The following is a 19,610-nucleotide window of genomic DNA, read 5'->3' on the forward strand; positions in this document are numbered from 1 at the left end:
CAAATTCCAGGAACCTTTTAAGAGAAGGCTGTAGAATGATACTCAAGATGTTTGATCCAACTCGTACAGTTTTAAAGGAAATTCTATCAAATACTGAGGAAATGTATGGAAATTTCTTAATCTAAAGTAAATTCAAAGAAACTGTCTTAGAAAATACTGAGTCATTATTCTGGCCTTTAGCAAATAAAAAATACTTTTGGTAATCCTGACTAATCTCACACGGGAAACTTTTAGTTCATTAAACATAGTCGGTGAGACAAATAGGTTATGTGTGTTTTTATACGGTGTTTTTGAATATTTAGCTTCAGTTGCATATATAACTAAGTATACTACTGTCCCAGTGAATAAACCCACTGTAACTAAAACATTTAACATTTTCACTTTTTTCAGTACTTTATTGCCTATTGGGCCGTCACACGAAAAATTTGTTTTTCCTACAGTATGATAGAGTGTATTCTGCTCTTAGTGTTATTTAATGACTTACAGGGGTTGGACAATGAAACTGAAACACCTGTCATTTTAGTGTGGAGGTTTCATGGCTAAATTGGACCAGCCTGGTAGCCAGTCTTCATTGATTGCACATTGCACCAGTAAGGGCAGAGTGGGAAGGTTCAATTAGCAGGGTAAGAGCACAGTTTTGCTCAAAATATTGAAATGCACACAACATTATGGGTGACATACCAGAGTTCAAAAGTGGACAAATTGTTGGTGCACGTCTTGCTGGCGCATCTGTGACCAAGACAGCAAGTCTTTGTGATGTATCAAGAGCCACGGTATCCAGGGTAATGTCAGCATACCACCAAGAAGGACGAACCACATCCAACAGGATTAACTGTGGACGCAAGAGGAAGCTGTCTTAAAGGGATGTTCGGGTGCTAACCCGGATTGTATCCAAAAAACATAAAACCACAGCTGCCCAAATCACGGTAGAATTAAATGTGCGCCTCAACTCTCCTGTTTCCACCAGAACTGTCCGTCGGGAGCTCCACAGGGTCAATATACACGGCGGGCTGCTATAGCCAAACCTTTGGTCACTCATGCCAATGCCAAACGTTGGTTTCAATGGTGCAAAGAGCGCAAATCCGTGGACAATGTGAAACATGTATTGTTCTCTGATGAGTCCACCTTTACTGTTTTCCCCACATCCGGGAGAGTTATGGTGTGGAGAAGCCCCAAAGAAGCGTACCACCCAGACTGTTGCATGCTCAGAGTGAAGCATGGGGGTGGATCAGTGATGGTTTGGGCTGCCATATCATGGCATTCCGTTGGCCCAATACTTGTGCTAGATGGGCGCGTCACTGCCAAGGACTACCGAACCATTCTTGAGGACCATGTGCATCCAATGGTTCAAACATTGTATCCTGAAGGCGGTGCCGTGTATCAGGATGACAATGCACCAATACACACAGCAAGACTGGTGAAAGATTGGTTTGATGAACATGAAAGTGAAGTTGAACATCTCCCATGGCCTGCACAGTCACCAGATCTAAATATTATCGAGCCACTTTGGGGTGTTTTGGAGGAGCGAGTCAGGAAACGTTTTCCTCCACCAGTATCACGTAGTGACCTGGCCACTATCCTGCAAGAAGAATGGCTTAAAATCCCTCTGACCACTCTGCAGGACTTGTATATGTCATTCCCAAGATGAAATGACGCTGTATTGGCCGCAAAAGGAGGCCCTACACCATACTAATAAATCATTGTGGTCTAAAACCAGGTGTTTCAGTTTCATTGTCCAACCCCTGTATTACATGAGTGATAATGAGAGTGTGTTTGTGCACATGCGTGTTATTGACTAATTATCTGCCCTGAAAGAGGATGGTTAATTAAACTCTTGCCTAGCAGGAGGCATAAAGTAATTATTGTGCATGGTTGCATGTCAGCCAATAAGTCATTAACAACATGTGCTTAATATTTGTCACGTGTTCACAATCATGGCACATGTTAGAACTTGCAAGCTGCTTACCTTACACTCACCTCTACTAACAGTCAAAAGGAAAAGCACTATCAAACTTCGGATCATCAGGCTCTTCATAAGTTTCTCAATCATCATGAATTGCACATGTGCCCAAATTACAATTTTTTTGTTCTATGTCTGCTAGGCAAAATAAAAACAGATGGCAGCTGAATATGACTGCACTGAACTGCATGTGACAAGCTGCCAAAATCAACTATACTGCTTTCGTCAAGCAGTTGGCAGCGATCATCCTGTCTCGCTTCTATTCAAAGCTGAATGCACACACAGGGAAGAAGGATGCAACACATTTACGTTCTGACTAAAACAGCTTTAAAAAGTTACAGATGCTCTGACATGTGAGGACACAGTAGCTACAACACTATGGTGCATGGCATCAGCACGGAAATTCATTAATTCTCTCTTGAATTGAAAGCATTTTAATAATACATTTTTATCTTCACCTCATCAGCTAATTACCTTAAAACACCTGCAAAGAATTCCTGAGCCTCTAAATGGTCCCTCAGTCTGGGTCAGTAGGCTCCAGAATCATGGGGAAGAATGCCGACGGGACAGATGTCATTGACTGTCATTGATACCCTTCACAAAGATGGTAAGCCACAAAATTCTAAAGAAGCTGGTTGTTCACAGAGTGCTATATCCAAGCATATTCATAGAAAGTTGAGTAGAAGGAAAAAGAACTTCCTTCTGCTGACAAGCATTATGGAGATGCTGCTTTCATTTTCCATTATGACATGCACCTTGGCACCTGACCACACTACTGAAGATATCAAAAGCTGGTTCAATGACCATAGTGTTACTGTGCTAAATTGGCCAGCAAACTGGCCTGACCTGAACGCCACAGAGAATATATCTAGTGTCAAGATGAAAATTAGAAACACAGGACCTAACAATGCAGATGACCTGAAGGCCACTATCAAAGTAAGCTGGGCTTTCATTCCACCTCAGCAGAACCACAGGCTGATCGCCTCCATGCCACGCTGTATTGATGCAGTAATCCATGCTAAAGGAGCGCAAACCAAGTATTGAGTGGCTAGAAATGAACATACTTTTCAGAGGCCTGACATCGGGAGCTAAAATACACTGCAATTTGGGGAGAAATTGTGTAAAAAGGCTGCAAAGACTATATAGTGAGGTGGACATTCCTCCAGCAGGACAACAACCCTAAACATACATCCTGAGCTACAGTAGAATGGTTTAGATTCCAGAATAGTCATTTATTTGAATGGCCCAGTCAAAGTCCAGACCACAACTCTATTTAGAATTTAAAGCAAGACACAAACATTTCTGTTAACAGATGTTCTCGATCAAAACCGATTGCGCTTGAGCTATTTTCCAGAAAACAGAAAATATGTTCAAGGTCTGGATGTTCAAGCTGGCAGAGACATACCTCAAAGCAGTAGCAGTCTTTTACTGCAGAAAAGGTGGTTCTGCAAAGTATTAAATAAAAGGAATTGAACATAAATGCAGATTTTCTCAGATTTCTATTAGTTTTGATTTTAAAAACAATGTGACCTTTACCTTCCACTTCTTCCAGGATTATGTACAGTTCTGTGTTGGTCAATCACATAAATTCTGATAAAACAAATTGAAGTTTGTTGTTGCAATGTGACAAAATGTAAAAAGGTTCAAGGGGTATCAATGCGTTTGCGACTTACTGTGTTTATGTTGCTAAAAGCAGATAACATTTTTTTAATATGTCATCCTGCAATTGCTCAGAAGAGAACTCTATTTGCACTATGCATGTGTGACATGATGAAACAAAAAAGGAGTGAAAGAGAAACAAGCACAGTGTTGATCTCTATTTTCTGCTTGGGCTGGTGTTGCAGACTGAGGTGTGAGGCTGACACCTTGCCGGGCCGATCCTTCTCAGCTCCCGCCGTTCACAGTAGAACCAGAGGCAAGTCTTCAAGCTATATGAGTGTTCTGCATACGAACCCACAAAGGTGCCAATATTTCATCGGTTGTTCTCCAACTGTGGACAACCACCCTTGCTAGCAGAGAGCACAGGCTCTCAAGGGGGGAACAAAATGTTGCATATGATGTTGTTTAACTGCTTATAGAGGTCATATAATAGCATTTTGGCTGCTCAGAATGTTTCAAATTTTGTGTAATAACACAAGCACAGGCCTGGCTTTGATATGGTTCAAAAAGTGGCTATGCGTTTATATACCAGTCATCACTGATTATAAATGTAAGCACAACAGGATGAAAAAGAACTAAACGGCTGGATGATTTGAGCAACTGAGTATACTCTGTCAAAATGTCCGAAAACTCAGTTAAACAGTATGATTGGTTACTGCTTGAGTCTACCTCAAATAGACAGGTTTTTATTTTAACCTCCTGGCTGCTTTTCTGAGAATTTCAAACCGTTACAAGTTCAACTATTGACAAAGAAAGTTACGTTTCTTTAAAAGAAAAGAACCTGAAAAGAGCAGGTGGAAAACGGGCAATAGTTGCTGCAATTTTTAACCATCTTCCAAGGCGGGTTAGAGGCATTCTTGTAAGCTGGATACATTCACCTACCAAAATCCTTCCGAGCTGGATGTAGATAGGTCAACTTCTACCCCCTATTTCTGAATCAGACAAAAAGTAAAGAAGCTCGTTCTTGGCTACTTCCTTGTTGTTACAATGTTTCTTTTCAATAAATCTTATGCTGTTTAAAAGTCAGTTTATTTTCCGTTTCATGATGCAACATTTGTCCATGACAAATTGGCCAAATCTCTGCAAATGCCAAAATTTTTATTTTTTTATTAAACAGTCTCAGTAGTGCATAGTTTACTCATTCACATTTACAACAGCCTACCAGCTCTTCCTCATGCAGATCACCAGCTTGATCACACTTTGCTGTGCAATGACATCCCATTCTTCAACCAGCATGTGTCAGCCAATATGGTTGTGTTGTTCACACTGGCAAAAACAGCAACCCCAAACTGATCCCAGAAGTATATAATAGGGTAGAGGTCACTACTGCATGCAAACGATTCCATCCTCTCCATTCCCCTATCAGTTGTGATCAAATGAGGAGTGATAGAAGTATTTTGGATTTTGAACTGGAAATGATCTAATGCAGTCTGGACTCATCACAGCATAGAAAGGACCCTTTATTTTAAAGCCAGTTTGAAAAAACAAAGCACATGCCAGCTTCAGTGTCATTAGAAATGGACAGCCATTATCTTTATTTCCATCATTCTAACACATCAGCTGTTTCTTGATTTTTATTCTTTCAACATTTAAATACTGCTACAAAAACCTTTCTAAAATGATGGTTTCCTCAATGCTTTCAAAATTGAGCAATTTTAACCATCCCAACAAGTGCAATACAGGAACAACTTCATTTTTTACTTCAAAAATAAGAGTCTCACAAACAGACACTGGCTATCAAACTTAAACCTCCGCCTTTCACATTCGAGGCCTAAGACAAGGCTTACAACTATTTCAGCAGACAAAGTCACTTGCTGAAACAGCAACTTGCTGGGGCTTCACAAGATAAAGTTCATTTCAACATGAAATATCGTGGCATTTTAATACTGCATGACACAAGATCTTGTTATATTCACAATAACAACCCCAGAGAAAGTGAACCTGGAAATGTGCATGCCTGTTTCATTTCATTAGTAGGCTGAGTTCACTGACAATTACATATCATGAATTTATAGTGTGCTGCACCACTGGCACTTCTGATGGACTAAGTAAAGCTGTATCTCAGTTGTGGTGTTTCAAGTAAACGAGTGTATGTGGTTTTTTTCATGAAAATGCATTGGGTATTTTTTTTACACCTTTGAAAGGGCAAAAGGGCCATTGAGACAAGCAGGAGTTTTCCCCGGTGTGCTTCAAGGCAATTAAGCTGATAAACTGAGCAGTTTTAAAATAGTGAGAAAAAAATCGCAGTTCAAAACTGATTAGTGCCTGCCTTAAGAAAGTGGCCCACTTTACGTAGTTATTGGCCCAGATGTTAGCAGGGTAGAGGTTTGCATTTTTAATTTAATTGGCTATGCTGTACAAAATAGTTTTACATATCACTGCCTCAAAGCCAGGTTATGTTTGCCCATGTGTGTTTGCTCCAGCTTTCATACAATGCTGTCAATCAGCCTGCCACACACTTCAAAAATCACCTTGGCATTTCTAAAATTGAACTCCTCCAACTTAGACCGGCGTAGATACCCTAAAATCTGGACTCTGTTAAATAGCAACATTTGGATAGTCTTTTTGGCCAATTTATTTCCCTGTTTTGTCGTCATTTGGGCTACAGCAACCAGTGTTGTACACCAAAAAAGTCCTGTTACACATGCTTACTATGTACTGTATAGGCGGGTCTGTTTTAGGTTCAGTCCAGTCCATTTCATTGGCATTCACACCATCTCATTTACTTGAACAAACATCTATAAATACTGCATCTTTATTTTTTTCTGCTTTGATGTCTTAACCAATCAACACGAAAATATATATTTTTTAGTGTGATGGATAATTTTAACAGCTAAATAACCAAGGGTTCCAGCCTATTTGGGATCTGCTCTAAAGCATATTTTCATCAAATGCAATAAATAATAATTTGACTATTCCAAATAAACATTTTTAAAGCATTTTTTTTTCATCTTGGCTTAATCATTTTTGAAACTCTTGTTTCTTTGTTTTATGTCACAAAGCTGTTTAAAATAGCTCCACTTCCATCAATGCCATACTGTTTACACATTGAAGCTAACAATAATAGTAATATAATAATGGCAGAGTGGAGAATGTCATGGTTAAATATGAAAACTGTCTGTATTGGCAGTCTTGGGACAACTAGGTATAAGCCAACATCTTGTTGAAAAAACTTTAGCACCAATAATCTTTATGATTTTCTAACAATCTCAGATACGTAATTGGGCCAGGGACTCCCTTTTAGAACAATGCTTGAGATAATTGAGGTTTTCAGGGATTCCTTCATGTACAGTTCTACACAGCCTTTCAGTCAGGTTGAGGTTTGGACTTTGACAGGGCCATTGCATTTCTTTCATTTTTTTCAGCTATTTTATTGAAGAGTTGCTGCTATGTTTCGGGTCATTGATGTATAATCCAGCTTGGTTACATTTTTAGCTGTTTTTAAGAGTTGACATGATGTGCTTATCCTGATTTAATGTGTTTGGTTTTCATCAAACATGAGTCGTATCTGTCCAGCAGCATTTGTTAGAAGTCTTGTGGTTTTGTAGGATGCAACTAGGCAACCCTAAGTAATGCTAGCATATACCCTTTTAAGAGTGTCGGACCATTTGTTTGCTGGATATTCGACCATTTGTACATTGCTGGATGCCACTATGCATAGCAACATTTGCGTCATCAGCCATTTTGTACCCCAGGATAGTCTACTACTACAAATCCCAGCAGGTACCGAGGCTGATTGGACGGGGGCGTCGCAGCTCTAATGTCACAGTGGGCTATATAACATACTCAGAGACCGCCGACCATTGCTTTTCACGCTGGAAACCGAGACGAGGTTACCACGCAACTGGAGCATCACTGTGGAGAAGAAATCCCACATGGACTTGCAAGTTTACCTTACCGATTGAAGACGTGGACTTAACACGTGACCAAAAACCCATGGAGGTTTCAAGGAGAAGACATTTTCATCCTTGTTTTTTTTTTTTGTTCCAATCAACTAGTGACGGTCCGTCATATGTTTCACCTTTCGCCAAGGAGGCCAGAGAACGAAAACTGACCACTCTCCTGAGTTATCCACGGACGCGTGAAAACTTTTTGCCTCCTTCTCTCCCTCTGCTCAGAGGAGACAGCACCAAGTAATCCTGTTTGGTTTTTATTTCTTTATTAGAAATAGCTTGGGCAGGATAGAGTAGAATGTTGGGGCGATTTAGAATCGCCACTTATAGTCCAATGTGTTCTAAATTGTATGTGCATGCCACGTTTTATTGAAACTTGATTGCTGTTGATTCCCGAGGCCACCGAGTCTCGCAAGTGTGTTTTCCTGTGTGAAAATCTGAACGCAGGTGCCCTGTAAAATTGGACTGCTATAACCTCATGGTTATTCACTCTACCATTTTCTTTGTCCGCACCCTGCTACTGGTTGCCGCCAAAAGTTTTATGATCCTTTGTGTTTCCCCTGAGCTACAACTGTGGGGGGTTTTATGACTTTGTGACACGTCGAGCTACATCTCGGTGGGGCTGCTCCCAAAGCTCCACTCAGCACCATATTATCACTTGTTGCCATAATTGCTGGTTGGATTTTCATACACACTCAATGTTATTTTGTTTTGTTTTATTCTGTTTAGTTAGATATAGATATAGTTAGATATTTTACCCTTTTATGTAGAACTTTGCATGTTTAATTAGGTGAAGATTATTGAATCAGAAGAGCGTGGTGTATTAGGGCTGTTGATTTAATAAATATTCACGTAGATAAAGAGAGCGTTTGTGTTTATTTTGAGCAAGAATGATTTGTCAGTCAAAATAAAGTTGAAGATCCTCCACCTGCGGTGAAACGGTTGATTAAACAGTAACATCTAGGAATAGTTATCAATTATTACTGAGAATTTAACAATTGTAATTATCAAGGACTTTGAGTCACAAATTACAACACCAGAGGACATCTCTGATTTCAATTAATAAATAAGGATTTTTGGTTAAGGAATTAATGTTTTTCAAATTATGATTTTTAATTATAATTCTTGATAAATATTAATTAATCAATAATCATAATTCTAACTAGAGTAAAGGGTTTCACTGGGCAACTCTTCCAAACTTCCAGACTTACTTGCTAAGTCACGTTTTTCTAATTGCAAGGTCCTAAACTTACATTTAAAATATACTAACAGATTCTAAGATGTAACCCATGGATTTTTGCAGTTTTCTCTGAACATCCTAAATATCAGTTTGCTGGGACATCCACTCATGGGAAGACCAGAAACTAAATGTTATCCACTTGTGAGAATATTCTTTATCACTATATAATGATGGCATCCAGAATATTTGAAAAAGCCTTAGAACCCCTCTTAGATTAACGGACAGCAACAGTTTGCTTCTTTAGGGTTAAAGCAAATGTCTTCCGCTCCATTGCATTGTGTTAACACGCAAGCTGTATGCTTTAGTCCAGCTGAGTGCCTGAAATTATTGATTTCTAGCATCTGGCTGCTATTATTCCTTTACATTCTCATGAACATAGCAAGGTTAAAATAGCAACTTTATATTTACTTTATTTTCTATTACTGTATTTCATCTAAGCGACCAAACCAGAACTTTGTTTCTTTGATTACATGGTGCTTATTATCCATGAAATAATTACTTGTAACTGAGTAATTTTACATTTTAAATTGCAACAGTAGCTCTGAGCGTCTCGTTCACCTCATTACTCATTCTCCACAAATGCATAGCTTTGACTAAGAGCAATTATCCAAATAAAATGCTCAATGAGATTAATGTTGTAAAAACAGCACAGAAACCTTTAACTATGTTTATACCTTCTAACCGATATTATCTATTATTATTATTATAATTATCAGGCAGCATAGGATAAATTTTCACAGTTACGCTGATGATTCTCAGCTTTACTTATACATAAATCCTGATGAGCCCAACCAGTTAGATAGACTACAAGCATGTCTTGAAGATATAAAAACTTGGATGACTTTAAATTTTCTGCTTCTAAATTCAGACAAGACAGAAGTTGTCGTCTTTGGACCGGAGTCTTTAAAAAAGAAACTGCTTAGTCAATAACTTAACCTGGATGGCATTAAATTGACCTCCGGTAATAAAGTAAAAAATCTTGGTGTTATTGTTGACCAGGACATGTCATTTAAATCCTATATTAAACAGGTTTCTAGGTTTTCCTTCTTTCACCTCCGGAACATTGCCAAAATTAGAAATATCCTATCCAGGAGTGACGCTGAAAAACTAGTCCATGCATTTGTTACTTCAAGGCTGGACTATTGTAATTCTTTACTATCAGGATGTCCACAAAATGCAGTTAAAAGCCTTCAGCTGATTCAAAATGCGGCAGCAAGAGTTCTGATGAAAATTAAAAAGAGAGATCATATTTCTCCTATTTTAGCGTCCCTTCATTGGCTCCCTGTTAAATCCAGAATGGAATTTAAAATTCTCCTCCTCACATATAAAGCTACACCTGGCCTGACTCTGAGTCTACCTGTGACACCTTTCTGGAGAGGGTCATTGTCCAAGCTTCTGCGGCAACAACTTAATGCTCACCATCTATAGATGATCCACATAGCCCTGTCTTTCAGTGTTTAACCCTTTCTCTCTCCTAGATATAGCAATTGACTGAGCTTTTACTGTGACTAACTCTATGTGCTCTCTTTCACTCTAACCTTGAAAACTGGCTCAGAGTTTATCTGTTCTTTCTTTCTAGGTGAAACGACTAAAGGAGCTACATCCATTAACATTTACTTTTCCTTCCCATAGAAAGTACTTCTGGATCAGTGCTACTTTGTTCTCTTTGTGTCTCTGCTCTGTTCTCTCAAACCCCCAGTCGGTCGTGGCAGATGGCCGCTCACACTGAGCCTGGTTATGCTGGAGGTTTCTTCCTGTTAAAAGGGAGTTTTTCCTCTCCACTGTCACTACATGCATGCTCAGTATGAGGGATTGCTGCAAAGTCAACGCCAGTCACTGTCCACTGTCTCTACATGCTCATCAGGGAGGAGTGAATGCTTCAAGTCACTGACTGGATGCAATCTGCTGGGTTTCCTTAGACAGAAAAACGTTTTATCCAATTTGAATAAATAACTGAATCTGACTGCACTGTTCAATGATTAGGATTAATTGTAATGTATGTACCTGACTGTTGTGAAGTGCCTTGAGATGACGTGTTGTGAATTGGCGCTATAGAAATAAACTGAATTAAATTGAATTATTGTTAAAAGATGGATAACATAGGTCAGAAGAGAGATGTATTATAACAATAAATTGTGTTTGTACAGAAAACTGTGTTTTGATTGGTAATTTTCCACCTCATTTTCCTAGTTACTCCCAGCTCTGCATTTGTCTGCAGCAAAATGATATGAAATTCGCTTTGCTGTTTTTGCTCTCTGAAAGAGTAAGCCAACAGCGATACAACAAATCACTCTGGGGCACCTTTAGTGTTGCTTCTGATGACATACCGACTGCTGTTGAGCACTCAAAACAAGACATAAAAGCAGGGTAGATAATATTGCTAGCTCGCACGCAAAGCTAAAGTTTCATTTGATTAAAATGGAAATGTGAACTGGTGCAAAGCAAAAACAAACATTTGATAATAAGAAATATTTTTATGTGGCTATCTAGCCATTTCCAGGCCGTTGACTTTTTTCTATTTTCTTTAAAGCATGACTTGTCAATTCTTTAGCTTAGATTAGAAATTAGCTTTCTTTCCAAAGGACTATAATGCATAAAAAAGAAAACATGTGTTCTTTGATAGAAGTACTCAAGTCCTACAGAAAATGAAGGAATAACGAGAGAAAGTATATGTTCCTTACTTTTATCTATTTTATGCATCAAGGTACACACTCTTGCTTGAGTTGATATGTGAATTCTTTGATGCATTTTATGAATAGGAAAACAAACCACATTGTTCAGTATTTGACAGTACTTTCAGTATCTGATCACCGATCAGACAGGATACAGGGAAAATTGTCAGATTTATTGGTGCATCTCTAATTTTCCCAAATATTTTAGAAATTTTAACTGAATCAGCGATGTTTTGTTTATTGCGGTAGTGCAGGCTGGCTCCATGTAATGTGAAGCTGGTAAAAACAGAACTGCTCCGTGGATGCTGAACAAAGGCACCTTCAAGCACAGAAGAGGCAAGTGTCTCTCAAAGGTAAAGCTACGCTCTTCTCTACTGCCTATCTGTATAGCCAGGAGAAGATCACTAGGAAGCAAGCAGAAATGTTGGAGACAACATTCAGCAACAAAGTCTCACAGGAGGTGGATTGTTCTTTTTTATCGTTTAAACTGCTTGATGGAGATAAAATGAAATTATTTTGGCATCCATTCACTCATTATTCCATGACCCACCATGTTCACACCTGATTCTTCCCCCTCCTGGGTCTTAATCAGGTTTTTCTTTTATTTTGGAACAAAAGCTTCATTAGTTCGCCTCTTTGATTGTGTAGGCATGAATGCCTCTGAGTGAGTGTCCTGCCCACTCGTTTTTTAGCATCAAATAAACATGCCTTTTGTCCTTGAGACTGCCTGAGACAGATTTAAATACCGTAAAGGAAAACCCCCTCGTGACTTCACCAGACTGATCATTTTTCTTTCTCAGCACATCTCATTATTTGGAATACAGGTCATTATAATACAGACTGCAGTAGAGGAGGTGTTAAAGATGTGTTCCTTTATAGACAATGATTTGTTTGTTTTACTTTACTAGTCGCAAGCCTCCTGGACCCTAACCTACATTACAGCACAATGACTACTCATCATTGATGATTAGACGTTTTATTATTAACCATCATTATTTATATTATTTACTTTTCCCTAACCTTTTGACACCATGAAAAAACAACCACACTGCTGACATTGCTTCAGCTTCAGTTAAACACCCCACAATCACTGTCACATGGCCAACCCCCTCTCATCCCCCTGCTGAAACATACACACAAATAGCAATGAGATGGAAATAAACAACAGTTCAGTCCAGTTTTACTTGTCAAACCGATGCTGATATGTTAAAAAAATTACAAACATCGGTGACTAACAAAAAATGACTTACAATACTGAGGTTAATCCCAATATATCGCGCAGCCCTATTTGCAACTATACAAGAGCGTCAAGATGTTTTGTTTATGATAATAATTATTTATATTAGGAGCAGAGGCCATATCACGCTGAGTGAGTCTATTACACAGTTACGGTGCATTTATGAAAAAAACTATTGCAGAGTAAACATTTTAAACTTATTTTAGGATCTTTTAATACTGAATTAAACTCTCAGGTCAGGGTGATTAGCACAGACAGCATTACTAACCATAAACAGTAGTTTGTGTTTATTTGACGCATTGAACAGGGCACGAGGACCCCGCACGCTTTCTGATTTGTAACTTGGCACAGACCGCATGTGCCGCGCTCCATTCAGAATGAACGAAGTTGAAGGTGCAAATATTATTACAAATAAATCCCTACTTCATGGACAAACAGAAAAGAAAAACAGTAAAGAAAAAAATGCAAGAGAAATGTGAGTTTGAATGTTAAGAGTCTGAAATGTGTCTAGGTACAGTTTTAGATTCTTCAGAAATGGGTCAAAAGGCGGTTTCCTCTTTATTGTTTATCAATCGGAAACTTTGCAAAAAACGAAATCACATTGATAAGAAATGTTTTCGATAGTGCGCACAGCCATTTTTAATGTGAAGCGTTTCTTCTCTCTTTTATTACGTTTCTACTGCTTATCCAGCATACTGCCACCTGTGTTTTCAGAGAATACTGCAGCAACGTCAGTGTCAATTATAAACTTCTACACCGCTTGTTCAGCCTTGCGCTCCCTCAGCGTAGTCTGGCACCACACCCTGAAGCATGACTCTAACTGAGCCTTAACTGAGATTTAAAAAAAAAAAAGTAAACACTTCCTTATCCAGCAAAATTGGACTCAGTTTTTTTTGTTATCTATCAAAGGTTCTGCCCCTGTTTAAGAAAAGCAGCCTGAAGGAACACCCCAAATTTTTCTACTTTTAAACCACTGCCTGATATTGAAAATAGCTGAGTGTCCTTTTCTCATTAACAACTTCCACACCTGAGATTGTTGTTGTCATAGCAACCTGCATAGTTATAGTGCATTCATGGACTCTTTTTGAGAGGCTGATCACCAATCAGGCTTGGTTAAACATAAAATCAGCCAATGATGTTAAGACTTGCGAAATGGAGGACCTCGGAATGCAGACTAGCAGGCAGCATGACGGTAAGTGAAAAAGGCTTTAATTAACAAAAAACTCACTCATAAGAAGAGGTAGGAACAAAAAAATAAATGGGCAGGCAAGACAGGCTTGGCATGATCCAAAAAACAAGACGTGAGCATGATCAAGACGACTAGACAGTGAGCATGATCCAGAAAATGTTTCCGCAAGGAATAAACAGGACAGGTGTGTATATATGGAGAGTGAACCAGGTGAAGCAAGACAGATTAACTTGGTGCAGGTGAACCGAATGAAGTTGATTAACAGACATTAGAGAACCAAACGTGACAGGAGCAAAACAGACTCTTGAATACAAACTAACAGAAACTAGAAAAACATGAAACTAAAGCATAACCAGATCCAAAAACCAAACTTGACAAAACATGAACCAAACTAAAACATGACCAGAAAAATAAACAGAAACCTGATTCAAAACTTCAACTGTGAAATAAGACCAACAAAACCCAAAAACACCCACAAATCATAACAAATGATGGAAAGTCATCACCATTTTCTCAATGTTTTAAATACAGATGGCCTAAATTTCAACTCGGGTCTCACACCCATATTAGAAAAAACCATTTAAACCATAAGAGGCGTTGAGTTCAAATGGCTCATTTTAAAAAATAATGAGCCATTTCAAAATTCAAAGACCATACAAACCTTATATCTAAGCAAAATGCAGAAGAAACAGTTAATCCAAACATTCATTAGAAGAGCAGAGAGACGTCTCAAGAGGTCAATTAACCTGCTGTGTGAACTGAAACCCCTCGGCTCAGACGCCCAATAAGCCCAGATAACACAGACCCGTGAAGCACACATGCATATACAATGGCACAGTAAAGCGATGATAATCCACACAGGAGATGAAAAGACATTGGAAAAGAACACACACACATTTATTCACTCGCTGACTCTCACTGCACATATTACAGAGCAGATTGCTGTCCTTTAATCAACAAGCCATGTTTTAATTGCAATAAGTGTGAAAGAAATAGGAGCCGTTGATGTGGCCCAGTCTAGCGCACAAGACTCTCAGTGCCAACTTTGTGATTCACATATGTTTTAATCATAACAGTCAGAGTGAAGTGGGGAAGAAATATTATTTTTCAGCTCTCTCATTATCTATGTTAAGAGGGATAGTAATTTAATTCCTGGAGTAAAACAAAACAAAAATCTAAATAATCATAATAAATAATAGGAGGTGATTCTTCCCTGAAATAACAGAGATAACTGGGGAACTAAGTTTTTCATTCTCTGATCCTTAATCAAGAAGATAAGAGATAAGATGCTTTGAATGCTTCTCTTGCTGTTGTAGCAAAGAAAATTCTTGACCTCCAAAGAACCGTTCCGTTCATGATGAAATATTTCTCACTAATGGGATCTCCCTTTAAAACTCCAGGCATTTGTTTCATTACTTTGTGGGTTTTTTCTTCCTGGACGGATTTAACTCCTTTAAGCTCACTTCTTACAATCAGTTACCCACCACCTAAGCTTAGACCTCAGTCCATATCCTATGATTTTCATAATACATAAACCCTTAACCCCTCCACAGTAATTTCAGCACAGATGAATCTGTCAGGAATATGTCAAGAATACAGACCCACCTATACATAGTAAGCATGTGTAAGCAGCATGCAATTGCTCACAGATGCGACACAGCGCATCTCAGAGTTGCTGGCACAAGCACTTCAGAAAAAAAAATATACATGAATAAGGAAGTATGCATATAAAATGTACACTTATACACAAATACCAGCAGCAGACGCTAAAACTTTGCATCTTCACAGCACCTTTGCTTTGCAATAAAACAGGAGGTCGGGCTGCAAAGACCTTTTGCTACTCAGGCCTTTAAATTGGTCCCAGTGAGATCCAAGAGCTCAGGCCACAGGGCTCACCTCACCTACACAGTGAAAAATTAGACTCTACCATCCAGTCGATGTCCTAACCACAGTCCTAACCCTAGCTTTGGTGCGAGAAGCCTGTTTGAGGCAATGGCCCCCTGCATGTGGGATCTTCTCCAGGCATAAGGATCTATAGGTTTAAGAAATGCATTCTATGTTTCATCTGCTAAATCATCCCGAGAACTGATTGGTTAATTCAAACCTGACACACATTGTAATATTTGAATCTGTCTTCACTATCTCTTTGTTTAGAGAGGCTAATGTAAATTTTCTTTTTCTACTAATAAAAAAATGAAACATTATTTTAGAACATATAATGTTTGTTATAATACCTAAAAGTCAGTGTATACTATTTATTTTTGTCCTGTCACGACCATATGGAGCAGATGGTTGCCTACATGTGTCAGGGCAGTGCCATAAAAGATGGTATTCATCAAACCATTTATGTTCTTCTGTTTAAAAATCAAAACAGCATTGTCATTGAAAGAAATCCTGAACCCTGCTCTCCGCAGCAACATTCATAACATCGGACTAATGCTGAGCTCCTGACTGTCTCCGCCTGTGATGTGTCCACACTGTCTGCATTCAGAGAAATGATGGACGTCAGGTGTGACATGAGCACTTTCCAGAAAAGATTAATGTGCTTGGTCTCTTGCCAATCAGATGAGGAAGTTGATTTATTCTCCTGTCATTTGAGGGTACAAGAGTACAAGGACTCTATATAGCACGTTCCTTCTTAGGTTATCTGTGATTATACGAAGAAGAAGCATTACTACAGATGTTGGTTTTAGGTAAAATTTTAAAAAAGAAATGTATCTTAGATACCTTTATGGTTAATAATGAAATGAAATGGTTTACTAAATGACACTGAATTATCAACTGAGATAACAAATGTCCTTTTTTTCCTAGTGCGTTAAGCTAAAGGTAAATATTTTAAACCTTTATTTCTGTCAGAGTCTGGGAGGTTGGTTGTGTTGTTTCTTGTCTGCTGCTTACATTTACTCACCACTAGATGCTGCCAGGATCCCCTGGTGTGGAGGGTAGCAGGTGTTTCCTATCTGCAGTCATCTGGAGAAGTATAAGAAGGTGGAGCTGTCAGCAATCCAGTGCCTGAGTGTTTGCCCTTGTGGTAACTTCTTCTGGCCAAACCTTATGACTATAGTCATGCTGAAGCTCGCAGTTTCCTTACCCTTTCATGTGCTCCTTCCTAGGTGACTTTCAGTCCAAGCTCCAGCAACTTTCAGCCCTGGCTCCAGGTCCAATGTCAAGTTTCCAAGCTCCCAAGGAATCTACTTGGATCAAGTACTAGCTGACCGCTCAAAGCCCTTGTCCTCCTCCAAGCGAACCCAGCTCACCCTCCACCAACTAACAACCCACCACCAGCTTCTGAGAATCTCATCAGGTAACCAAATTCACAGAATCAAATTGCCAAGATCTCATCTGAAACCATCCCCTAAGAAACTCACCACCACTTTGGACTACCACAGACTCAGCAGCAGTCTCACAGCTCTCCCTGACTCGACATTCTTCCTCATCAAACTCACCTCCGCTTAAGATTGTTTTCCATCTGTTTCCTAAACATAATTTAAGATTACTTACCTCCTGCATCTCTCCCGTGCAGTCTCCAGTCCCGGTTCCACTATTCTCCTTTTAAATAAACTTTTCTCCTGCCTCCTGAGTGTCTCTCTGCATGTGGGTCAAAACAATTAAACGAACGATGACAATTCCTTGTAGTTTTGATGATTATGGCTTACATATAATGGAAACACAAAAATCAGTGTCTTACAAAATAACATTCAGAAAAAGGTAAATATTGTACACTTATGGTGTCACACCCAAGCATATTAATAAAAATTCGAGTGGAGTGAAAAGGTGTGTTAGGAAATAGAGGGTGGTCAAGCAAAATCCATTCAAGAACCTGCAGTAGTTTCACAAGGAGTAAACTGAGGCTGCAGTCAGGACATCATATGCCACTAGCACAGACAAATCCTGCACTTGGGCAACAAATGTCGCATTCCTCGTGTCAAGCCACTGTAGAGCCAGAGACAATGTCTTACCTGAGGAAAAGGAACTGGACTGTTTTTAAATGCTCCAAAGTCCTCTTTTCAGATGAAAGTAAATTTTGTATTTCATTTGGAAATCAAAGTCCCAGATACTGGAGAGAGAGAGTGGAGAGGCACAGAATCCACATTTCTTTATGTCCAGTGTGCAGTTTCCACAGTCAGTGATGCTTTGGAGTGACACATCACCTGCTGGTATTGGTCCACTGTGCTTTGTGAAGTCCACAGTCAATGCAGCCATCTACCAGGCCATTTTAGAGAACTTCATGCCTTCTTCTACTCACAAGGTTCATGCAGATGATTTTATTTTCCAGCAGGACTTAACACCTGCCCACACTGCCAAAGGTACCAAAAGCTGGTTCAGTGACCATGGTCTTACTGTGCTTGATTGGCTAGCAAATTCACCTGACCTGAACCCCATAGAGAATGGGTATTGGCAAGACGAAGTTGAGACACCAGACCCAGCAATGCAGATGATCTGAAGGCAGCTATCAAAGCAGCCTGGATGTCAATTACACCTCAGCAGATCCACAGGCTGATTGTCTCCATGCCACACTGGATTGATGCAGTAAATCATGCAAAAGGAGACCCAACTAAGTATTAAATGCATATAAATGAACACTTTTCAGAAGCCTGATATTTCTGCTTAAAATATATTTTTCAATTCAGTTTATTTATATAGCGCCAATTAACAACACATGTCGTCTCAAGGCACTTCACAAAAGTCAGGTTCATACATTCCAATTAATCCTAATCATTGAACAGTGCAGTCAGATTCAGTTATTTATTCAAATTGGATAAAAGGTTTTTCTGTCTAAGGAAACCCAGCAGATTGCATCCAGTCAGTGACTTGCAGCATTCACCCCTCCTGGATGAGCATGTAGAGACAGTGGACAGTCACTGGCATTGACTTTGCAGCAATCCCTCATACTGAACATGCATGTAGTGACAGTGGAGGGGAAAAACTCCCTTTTAACAGGAAGAAACCTCCAGCATAACCAGGCTCAGTGTGAGCGGCCATCTGCCACGACCGACTGGGGGTTTGAGAGAACAGAGCAGAGACACAAAGAGAAAAAAGAAGCACTGATCCAGTACTTTCTATGGGAAGGAAAAGTAAATGTTAATGGATGTAGCTCCTTTAGTCGTTTCACCTAGAAAGAAAGAACAGATAAACTGAGCCAGTTTTCAAGGTTAGAGTCTGAAAGAGAGCACATACAGTTAGTTACAGTAAAAGCTCAGTCAATTGCCATGTCTAGGAGAGAGAAAGGGTTAAACACTGAAAGACAGGGCCATTGATCTTATGTAATATTCTAATTTTCAGAGACACTGACTTTGGGTTTTCATCATCTGTAAGCAATAATCTTTAAAATTACAAGAAATACAGGTTGGAAATATTTCACTCTATACAATATGTAATGAATCTATATAATATGTGTTTCACTTTCTGAAATGAGTGACTAAAAAATAACTTTTTCATAAATTCCATTTTTTGAGCTATACATTTTCATTCAATATTTTCAGTAAAGGCCTTTCTGTTAAGCGGGCACGTGTATATGAGTGCTGCATTGTTCTTAACCATTGCACATACCAAATGCTGTCTTGTCAGCATTTTAGTCCGCAAGTTAAACCAGCTTCTTATAAAGAGCAAGTATTTTGTATTCTTTTATGTCAGAGAATATTTTTTCAAACTGCTTTTATTTGGTAAGCAATTTATTTAGTTTCTCACCTTTCACACCATTATTGATTCCACCTTATTCCTAGTGGTGTTGCTGGAGGACTGATTGTGTGTACGACTTCT

At 39.0% G+C, this 19,610-nt stretch overlaps 1 protein-coding gene across 3 annotated transcripts in view; it reads right to left on the bottom strand.

Moving 5' to 3' along the window:
• Positions 1-19,610, bottom strand: part of igsf11 (immunoglobulin superfamily member 11) — a 170,635-nt gene that overhangs the window by 113,837 nt on the left and 37,188 nt on the right. The window contains exons 1-2 of one of the 3 annotated variants that reach the window (XM_047390632.1): positions 16,942-17,513; positions 16,759-16,820 (exon numbers count right to left, since the gene is read on the bottom strand). The exons of the other annotated variants lie outside the window; for them this stretch is intronic. The gene's annotated coding sequence lies outside the window, so the exon portion shown is untranslated. Of the gene's footprint in view, positions 1-16,758; positions 16,821-16,941; positions 17,514-19,610 lie in introns of those variants that run through there. 3 annotated transcript variants of the gene reach the window in all.

This window comes from Girardinichthys multiradiatus, chromosome 18, assembly GCF_021462225.1.
Source record: "Girardinichthys multiradiatus isolate DD_20200921_A chromosome 18, DD_fGirMul_XY1, whole genome shotgun sequence".
Classification (NCBI taxonomy): domain Eukaryota; kingdom Metazoa; phylum Chordata; class Actinopteri; order Cyprinodontiformes; family Goodeidae; genus Girardinichthys; species Girardinichthys multiradiatus.